Raw genomic sequence first — 9,300 nt, 5'->3', positions numbered from 1 at the left:
AAGTTCCATCTTAACCTGGATTGATGGGAGTATCATACATTTGCATGCATAGAACCCTGTTGCATCCCAGGACCACATCTCAGTCTAGGGAATGATAACATTTTCTCTTCTTCCTCAGGAAACTCTACAGTGGGATACTAGTTGTATCCATTTGAGTAGGATGGAGTCTCAGCACCATGACCACAGATAGTCATCAGCATCTCAAGTCATTGCCATATTATATTCTACCCCACTCCCACCTTACTGCTAAGATTTCCAGCATTATTACAGATTACAATCACATCCATTTCCAGTTGCCCCTGCTGCCCTTGTGACTTTATGATCACCAAGGTTGGGGACTGTAGGGGGGCCCATGAACATAAATGAGGGCAGCACACAGAAATTCAATGTATGTATTTATAGGAATGAGATACTTATACACTGAGAAGCAAGATTTATTTCCTAATTAAATAAGAGCTCTCTGCACAGTAAATAAATCAACCTTACATATATGCATTCTGCAGCCGCCTTGACTGGTAGTTAACTTTCTTCTCTGGAGGAAGAAATGCTCTCTATTGGCAAATACAACTCCCAAACCAAATCATCATTTGAATTTCATCTAATCAGAATCTGTATGCACTGATGCGTAACACATCCTATTAAACAAGAACCGACCTTCCCAAACTAAGATTCAGTCAATGTTCCTTGTGGCAATACTATCATAAGCAGGAGCTGGAAAGTCTAGGATGCCTCTGGGCATTTTTTAAAGCAATATAATATTGAAAAGAACAGTATGAACAAAAAACATTCTTTTTGGGGGGGTATTGTTACATATTTGTATGGGTTCCCCCCACATTAGTTTTTTTGTAGTCCCCATAGCATCCACTGCAGGACATGTATTAGATGTTAGCTGAAAGAAGACTAGGTTCAATTAAAATTTGCTTGAACAACCCTTATTAAGCACTTGGCAATGGGAGACCTCCATTCGAGGCATGAAGGGAATTAGCCTTTAAAAAAGATAAAGTCCCAGCCCTCATGGGACTCAGTCTAAAAGAGAGACTAGGTAATTTCATTGGAAGGAGGATGGGCTCCACTGATGAGAATTTCAACTACTCTGTGATACATAGCTTTACAGCAAGAATTCTTGATCTTTTTTTGTATCAATATTATGCCTCAGAGTTGATTTTATTTTCAGAAGTAGACAAAGGAAGATTTGTTTGCACTGAGGATATTCAAAAGAAATGTAATGAAAGTTATGAAACTTCCTAAGACAGTATTGTTAGAATAAGGGGACAGGTTCCCAAGAAGATTACTTTTGGTGGGAACAGGTAAGTTCCAATCCACTAATAAAATAATGTGACTATTTTTTTAAAATCATGCTTCATATAAACTACTGTATCAACAAAGGAAAGGAAATCTCTATGTAACACAGAAATCCAAATTTAGAGATAGAATGGACCTCAAAATTAGTTTGATTTCCTTATTTTACAGATGAGGAAACTGAGGCTTAAGTTTTAGTCACATGAGTTATTTGACTTGTATTGCTTGAAGTGTTTCCCCCATCCATAGGCCTCAAATAGTCTACAAATACTTTGACAAAAAGGATTCATCTTAATTATCTCTACTTTTGGTGAAAAATTTGGGCCTGACACTCAGAGAATTCTCTATAAAAACCTATTGGTTTAATTTAATCAAGCTGTAGAGTGTGCCATTTGGGATCCAAAACAATGTGAAACTATAAAGAATCAAGATGGCAAGATAGGTTTGGATGTTAGGTTGAATCTTGAATCATCAGTTAAGCAGTTTGTAAAGAGACATTATAGAACCATGGGCCATTACTGAAATAAGTGACCAGCCTCCCAAATCTGCTCTGTTGGTTAATAAAAGAATTCTTATTAATTTGTTATGCTTTATAGTGTTACACTTTTCAGAGTTGGGGGAATTTTGATCACTTTTAAATAAAGCATCATTTTTTGAGGGGGTGGTCTTAAAATGTGATTTCATCATAACTCTAAGGGTGAAAATTCCCTTCACTTGAAGTTACCTAGGGAACCAAAATATTGAGTGACCTACCTTAGGTCACATTACTAATATGTTTCAGAGAGATGTTTTATTTCAGTGAGATGATTTGAACTTTAGATATCCCTGTTTCTTAAAGCCTATCCACTACTCTGCACTGCTTTATCTTTAAGTAATATTTAAATTGAAAAAAAAAAGTCTATATGTTTATTTTACATTGCTTTCATATTCCCAGGGTCAAATATTCAATTCTCTTCTAATTCCAATGCAGGAGATTTAATTTGGTTGGGACAAAAATACACAGGTTGTAGCTTCTATCTGATGCCTGCATTGCAATTACATGTTGCATCATTCTCGAGTTTAGTCATTTAAAAACAAATCCACTGGGGAGTTCATTGTCTTGATGTATTTCTTTAATGTGTACATTGAGTTTACTAGCATTGTTCTGACCTTGGAAATGTTGTGGTATTTTACAGTGTGCAGTGACATTTATGGGCCCATTTGGACTCCAATAAAGAGGTTGATTTCCATAGATTAAATGTCAAGTTCGAAACAGCACTGGGTAATTTAATACTCCGGTGTTGTCCAGTTGCATTCACAATTGGGGCAGTTGACTGGACAGTTCTTGCTATTACTAACTCACTATTGCAACTGAAATTGCTTAATACTAAAAGGTCAAAATATGAGTCTAGGGGGAATCAGGACAATCAGTGTGGTGTAATTTGATACCTGCAGAAGCACTTTTGCTTTCTTTTTTAAACATAAGTGGTGAATATGCTGGTTTGTGGGTGAACAAATTATTGAATTATTGATAAAGATGATATTAGGTAATTCAAAGCCTATGTGGGAAAATACTAAAGCAGAGTTTCCTGGGGATTTAAAACCCTCTTGCTTAGTTGTAGTTCAAAAGACTTGACCTCATGCCTCAAATCTATCCCTGTTTCTGTGGAAATGTCTGAGGGCATTGAGGAGGGCAGACACATTCCATGACTTGACTGTTGGTTTCACAGGTTTTTATATCTAGACCAACTGACAGTGTAGACTGATTACATTCAAATGTCAACTGTCAAAATAGAGCTGTCATGCAAACAATTTTTGATAAAAGCAAATTGGTTGTTTGACTTGGCTGTCTTTTTTTTTTCTTTTACTTTTTTGATTGACAACAAGGGAAATCAGTCAAAGCTCTAAAGTCAGTTGTAACTAATGGTGTTCTATGACATACAAAAAATCCCAAACTAACAAAAAGTCCAATTACATTAATAGAAGAGTTTCCTGGACTAGGCAACTGAGAGGCTTGTGATATTTTGCCCACTCAAGATCCAGCTTAAGTGTTGTATAGACTATCCTTGGAGCCACACTTTACCAAGATCATTGATGAACCAAAGAAGAGAGTGAATAAGATGGAGAAAGTACTGGAGATAGTGCTATATGAGGGACATCTGCAAGAATGTTACCTAGAGAAGATTCGGGGGCTCTGTAGATACAAAAACTATTTCCAAGTACTTGAAGGATTGTCATGTAAGGCTTACCAATTAATGAACAATAATTTATTAAGTTCCTGCCCTGCAAGGGACTAGGAACATAAATTTAATAAATCAAATAATCACTACTAAAATAAACAAAAATAAGGAAGACAATAAGGACATAAATATACATGTACATGTACAGAATATGAAAACAATACAAATGAATACATTATATTTATTTGGTTTAGATCCAGAGATCAGAAGTAGAAGCAATGGGTGGAAATTGAAGAGAAGCAGATTTAGACTTGATTTAAGGAAAAGACTTCATAATGATCAAAATGACGAAAAAGTTTAATCAGCTGTTTTGAGAGGTAGTAAGTTCTCCATCACTGGAGGCTTCAATTGGAATCTGAATGACCATTTATTGGGGATGTTGTTAATGGGAGAAAAGGAGGAAGGAAATCAGGGAGGAAGGAGGAGAAGAAAAAAGAAGAGGGAGGAAAGGGAGGAAGGAATAAAAAGCAAGAGTGAAGGAAGAAAGAAATGAAGGAAGGGAGGAAGAGAGGGAGGAAAGGACGAAGAAAGGAAAAAGGAGAGGGAAGGGAGAGGAAGGAAAGAAACATAAGTACCTACTATGTGTGTCACTATGCCAAGCACTTTACAAATTTATCTCATTTGATCCCCATAATAGCCCTTGAGAGTAGGTGTTATTATTATTATCCTTATTTTACAGTTAAGGAAAGTGAAACAAATAAGTGACTTGCTCAATGCAGTAGCTGTCTAATTTGTCTGGGATCATAGAACCGATAAGTGTCTTTAGCCAGTTTTTAACTCTGATCTTCCTTCTTCTAGGTTTGGTGCTCTATCTACTGAATACCTCTAGAGATGATTCCTGTTCATTTTTGGGTTGTTCTAGATGGTCTCAAGTCTTTTTAACTTTGAGATCCTGTGATTTAATCGAAAGGTCAACTCAGTATGTATGTGCATGTATACATGGATATACATTCATAATATAAAACGTGCATATTTGTATGTATACATATAAAGATATAGAATATATAACAATGTATTATATAATATATAATTATCATCTAATAAATATAGAGCTAAAGACTGAGCTTGGATTCATTTTGAAATAGCATCAGAAGTGACACTCTAGATGAGCAGTCCATTCCAAACCTTACTTGTGCAGTATCTTACATGTTGAAACCAGATTGAAATGAAATTCTTGTGGCAGAGAGATAAAGTATAATACAAAGGAAAGCCACAGCTCTAACTTAGCTGCCAAAAGTCATTGACAGGCTTTGAAAGCAATCTACTTTTTTTTTTCTGCTCTGTTCATGTGCCACATGCAACAAATTGCATGGGGGAGGGGGTGGCAAGCCTATTGACTCTGCAGTGTATTTCTTCAAGAGGGATCGTAGACGGGCTAAAATTTTCATTTGTAATCCTAATGTTTTGGTATCATGTCGACAATCATCCAGTTGTTTAGTCTACATTAATACTAAACATCTGGACTGTCGGAAATGTCTGGAAGACTGACTGCATTTTTCTCATGGTCTGGATGTTTTGGTAGACATAGTCATCTTACCATAGCAAAACATAGCTCAGGTAAAATAAGATATGTGTCAAGGAGAGAGGCAGACAAAAGCTGCCCAGCATCTAATGCCATTTCCTTTGAACTTAGAAAACAGAGGTTTCCTGTTTAATTTTAAGTAACCAGACTCTTTTTGCCTTGGGAAAGCCCATCTACAATCTCTGCATTTCCACCATTGTGATGACTACCCAGTCACCTGTGAGAGATAGAAAGTCAAATGGCGAGCAGTAGAATAAAGAGCTCCTTCTACAGAGAATAATAATCTGAAGAGTCCTGTCCTTTGGAGTTTGCTTTCACCAACCAGTGAGCTAGACTCAGCCTTTGACTTCTGGCACACATTTACCAAAATGATCCAAACTCTTCTAACCACCCAGGGGCTTCCTGTGTGTGGTTTCATTGTTAAGAGGGAATACCTGGCAGCAATGTAGCCTCTGTAGCCTCTTTTTAACTTATAGTGTTAAAAATTGCCTGGATCTCACTCAGGTGTTAAAGTGATTTGCTTAAGGTCACACAAACCAATATATTTCATCAGTGGGTCCTGAAATAAGGTTTCCAAATGTTAATTTTAGCTCTCTATCCAGTAAAAGCAACTATATGGCATGATGGATACCATAGAGTACTGGGTCTGGAATCAGAAAGGCTCATTTTCCGGAGTTCAAATCTGGTATCAGACACACATTTACTAGTTGTGTGATCCTGGGCAAGTCATTTAGCCCTGTTGCCTCAGTTTTTCATCTGTAAAATGAGATGGAGAAGGAAAGGGAAAACCAATCTGATATCTCTGCCAAGAAGACAGCAAATAGGGTCATAAAAACTCAGACATGACTGAACAGCAACATTACATACCTTCATTGCACATGCTCTTTTCCAATTTCAAATATAAGCACCATGAGGGCAGGGACAGTTCATGTCTGTTTGTATCACTATCATGTAGTGAAGTGCTTTGCATATGGTAGACACTTAATAAATGCTTGTTGCATGACTTAAAAGCCTGAGAGGTTTTGAAATGGTCAGAGCACAGAAAGGTACTTTGGGGCTCAAATAAGAACAGCTATGTGTTATTGGAATATTTTTGACAGGGGGAGGGGGCTTAATATCAAAGACTTTGGACCAAGGGTCCTTCATCTAAAGTTCAAAAAACATTGTTTTAAAGAAAATGATTGAATAAGTTATCTTGATATAATTAACTTCCTTAATAATCCTAAGTGTTTTATTTTATTTTATAGATTTAAAATAGTATTTTGAGAAGTGATCTATAGGTTTTACCCAATTGCCAAAGGGGTGGGGTCCATAATACAAAAAAGGCTAGGAATCTCATGTTTATTTGTATGTTTATATATCAATTTATTCATCTGTCTATCCATCTCTAAGTCATCCAGTTATCCACCTACCTATCCATTTATATATATATATATGTATATACATATATATATATATATATATATCTTTTATCTATCCAGCCATCTGTCAATATCTGGTGACATTTTCATAGAAATCCTAAGAATAAGGATTAAGTATAAAATGCCTTGTAAATATTCATCTCTTATTTGTCCTTTTCCTTCCCTTCCTATTACATATTTTGTCTGAAGTAAAAACCCTTTTAGTTAGCCCCAAGGGAATGGTGTGCTATTATTGTTGAGCAAGGACAGAGAAAACAATAAATTCTGCAGTCTTTTGCCTAAGGGAGACCTAAAATTTAGGGAACATTAGTAAGAAGTGATGGCAACTAGAAAGCTAAATGAGAGTACTAGTGATCCAGGATCTGGTTAGGGGAAAAAAATGGGATCAAGGGGAACCATATATACATACACACACATACACACATACACACACACATATATGTATGTATTTGTGAGTATGTATGTGTATCTCTCTCTCTCTCTCTCTCTCTCTCTCTCTCTCTCTCTAATATTCTTTCTCCTCTCCCTGATTAAAAATCTCTGGGTTCAAGTGTGTCAGTGTCCTAAGAACTCTCTTTTTCCTCAATCAATGAAATTTGTCTTATAAAGTTGATTTGATAGCTATTAGGTGTTGTTGCCTTGGGTGCATCTTGTGAAACTTGTCCTACTTGCTATAAAAGCTCTGCTATAAGACAAACTGGTGGTAAAGGAGAGTGGGAACTCTATATGAAAATACACTGTAAGAATAATTCTGTTTTAATGGTCAAAGGATATGCAAAAGCAATTTACAGATGAGATCAAAGCAATCCATAGTCATATGAAAAATTGCTCTAAAACATTACTTATTAGAGAAATGCAAATCAAAGCTTCTCTGAGGTACCACCTCACACCATTCAGACTAGCCAATATGACCAGAAAGGATAATGAGCATAGTTGGAAGGATTGTGGGAAATCTGGGACACCATTACATTGTTGGTGGAGCTGTGAACACATCCAACCTCTCTGGAGAGAAATTTGGAACTACATCCAAGGGGCAACAAAAATGTGTGTACCCTTTGATCCAGCAATACTACTGGGTCTATACCCTGAAAAGATGATGGAGAAAGAGTAAAAACATCACTTGTACAAAAATATTCATAGCAGCCCTGTTTGTGGTGGCAAAGAATTGGAAATCAAGTAAATGTCTTTGAATTGGTGAATGGCTTAGCAAAATGTGGTATATGTATGTCATGGAACGTTATTTATTCTATTAAAAATCAGGAGGGATGGGAATTCAGGGAAGCCTGGAGGGATTTCCATGAACTGATGCTGAGTGAGATGAGCAGAACCAGAAAAACACTACACCCTAACAGCAAGATGGGAGCAATGATCAACCTTGATGAACTCACTCATTCCATCAATGCAACAATCAGGGACAATTTGTGGCTGTCTGCAATGGAGAATACCATCCGTATCCAGAGAAGTAACTGTGGAGTTTGAACAAAGACCAAGGAGTATTACCTTTAATTTAGGAAAAAAACTGTTATTTTATTGTCTGATCTTTCTATCTCTTATACTTTATGTTTCTTCCTTAAGAATATGATTTCTCTCTCATCACACTCAATTTGGATCAGTGTATACCATGGAAACAATGTAAAGAGTGACAAATTGCCTTCTGTGGGGGATGGGGGGAGGGAAGTAAGATTAAGGGAAAAATTGAAAACTCAAAATAAATAAGACCTTTAAAAAAAAGAATAATTCTGTCCTTTGATTGAATCCTATGTTATCCAATTATTTGCTATTGCTTGGAAACTAGAAGCTTGAAATACTTTCCAGAACCTCACTTTCAACTACTTCTTCCTGTCCTTTGACTTGTTCCAGAATAAAATGGCCCAAGGCCAATAAAATACATTCCTTATAGTTCATATAAAGATCAATGTTGCTTGGCAGGACCTGTGAATAAGATGTTATTGGCAGGTGAACAGTTTCTCTTGACTCTCTGTCCCCAAAGAAAGGAGGGTAAAATATTTGGTTAGTTTTTCTGTTTTGTACCAAGTAGAATTGTGTTAGTCCCCTACCTGATAAACTGCTGAGAGAGAACAAGGCTCAGAGATAATTATGTTTGGAAAATCACATTTCTTCTGTGCCAACTCTTGAGTTAGCTTCTCCAAGAGATAATTTTCATGCTAGCATGGACTTTAGGGGGAGGAGGTCTATTCCCTCATTCTGAGGTGATGGGAAAAAAAGTTTTATTATGCGTATATTGTTTCTATGTCCTTTCTAATACAGGAAGGAGTAGGAATAGGACAATTTACCTAGCTAAGTTGTTATATTTGTTATCACTCTCATTTTTATTATTATAGATCATATATAATATAAACATGATATATAACCATTTTATAATTATGCAATTATTGTGTTGTGTCACCATAGCAAGGTTGGGAGGGGTACCCAAAGCAAGCCAGAAAGCAAGTGTCTTCCAATTTGCCTGAGAATGTCTAGTGGACTTGGGAGACTTGCCTCAGTGATCCCTTTGGTATACTATATTGCACTTTGTTACAATGATGCCCACTGCTGGGTAATCTTTCCCAGTGAGAGACAGTTAAGCTTAATTGTGAAGATCAAAAGTATGACTCTGAGGTCAAAATTTCCAGGTTATTAGAAAGTGACTGTTCAGTTATCCTCTTGGATATACTCTTGTGTTCTGACTCTCAAACAATATAGAAACCATTCATAAGACTCCTATTGGAAAACAGAAGGAAATAGGAAAAAGCCAGGGAAGAAAGGAGGGAAAAAAGTGTACTACTGCAGCTGAGCTGCTACAAGTTTTTTGGAGCCCTATTTCTGGTTACTTTCTCTT

This window comes from Macrotis lagotis, chromosome 1, assembly GCF_037893015.1.
Source record: "Macrotis lagotis isolate mMagLag1 chromosome 1, bilby.v1.9.chrom.fasta, whole genome shotgun sequence".
Taxonomy (NCBI): Eukaryota; Metazoa; Chordata; class Mammalia; order Peramelemorphia; family Peramelidae; genus Macrotis; species Macrotis lagotis.
This window is presented reverse-complemented; position numbering follows the sequence as displayed.